The sequence below is a fragment of the Cyprinus carpio genome, unplaced genomic scaffold, assembly GCF_018340385.1.
Source record: "Cyprinus carpio isolate SPL01 unplaced genomic scaffold, ASM1834038v1 S000006590, whole genome shotgun sequence".
Taxonomy (NCBI): domain Eukaryota; kingdom Metazoa; phylum Chordata; class Actinopteri; order Cypriniformes; family Cyprinidae; genus Cyprinus; species Cyprinus carpio.
The window spans coordinates 638,523-639,897 of NW_024879241.1; the positions used below are offsets into that span (position 1 = coordinate 638,523).

A 1,375-nucleotide genomic window follows, 5' to 3' on the forward strand; every position below is an offset into this window, starting at 1 on the left:
GGGGGGATGGGTCTATTTGGTTGTTAAGTGGTGATGTAATAAACACTCTTTCATGAACACAATCCACAAATCGCTTCACTTGAGAATACTACCTCAGCAGCCGTTTATGAACACTGTTTATTCATATTAATCATTTAAGCTAAACGCTTTCAAACTTACGGTGTACACTATAGTCTCCGTGCTGGGACTTCGGTATGGAGTTAAAGGTTAGGATTATAACTTTTTCGGTAGTATTATATCACATTGAGAGCGTTTGGACACGGAAGCGCTGCTACGTGACGTCAGACTTAACAAGCGAATACTGTGAAGAACATTACTTGATTCTACCCTAGCCACGTCAAGCCCCGCCCTAGCGCCGCCACTGGCACATAATAAAGTCCGGTAGTCAAGGTATATGCTTAATATAATAATTTAATAAAATATTTTCTATAATAAATATTATAATAATTTCTTAATTCAAAATAAAATATTATTGAATACATCCCGGGTTGCTATGGTCACGCAGGTTTGTTTACAAATTAAACTCGTGGCTACGAGAAAAACATGTCGTTCCCTCAACATAAGAAGTCGCAGCCACAATAAATGGATGACGTTCCCTCAACATAGCATCTCGAGGCCACGACATAAAGATGTCGTTACCTCGACAAAATTATCTCATGGGCCACGACATATCACGTTCCCACGAGTTATGCGTTTTTTATGCAAAACTAAGTGAACCGACCATGTCCTCTCCCGGGCACCATAGTTTTGTACCTTGACAAGCGGTTTATCGTTACACCCCCACACATTATCCAACACTACACAAGCTGAGTGAACAAGCTCGAGAGAGAGGACTGAGGGCAGTGTTGGCAACTAATTTTCAGGCAAAGTTGGCTAAAGGAAGGTAGATTTGTTGCTAAAAGTTGCTAAATGGCATTGGTGATGTCATTGCGTGATGACGTCATTATGCAATCATGTCACTAAATCACTACGTTCCCACGAGTTATGCGTTTTTTATGAAATAAACATGATAAAACTAGTAAACAGGTCAAACTACACATCCATGAAATAAACATGATAAAACTAGTAAACAGGTCAAACTACACATTCTGAACGATTGTACTTTTAAGCAGTGTATTAATAAATTACAAAAGTAGCATACTAGCTAATGAAAAGTTTGTAAAAAATAGGGCACAATCTATGAAGGAATTTTCCGTATTGATTTTTCAAAGGTTTTTTTTTTACCTGCATTTTAAATTACACATCGTATTTTGTGTTTTTGGGTTAAAGGGTTACAAAAGATAATGATAATACCTTGAAAATTACTAAATAATACCTTTTCCATTTTTCTAGATATTTTTCTTACAGTGTACTAACTGATCAACAATCGCAGGTA

General features: G+C 37.0%; 1 long non-coding RNA gene across 1 annotated transcript; it reads left to right on the forward strand.

Annotated features, from left to right (window-relative positions):
* The first annotated feature begins 969 nt into the window (after positions 1–969).
* LOC122144114 lies at positions 970–1,159 on the forward strand. Its single transcript, XR_006159538.1, has 2 exons — positions 970–1,026; positions 1,074–1,159. It is a non-coding gene; the product is annotated as an uncharacterized LOC122144114 (long non-coding RNA).
* Positions 1,160–1,375: the final 216 nt, after the last annotated feature.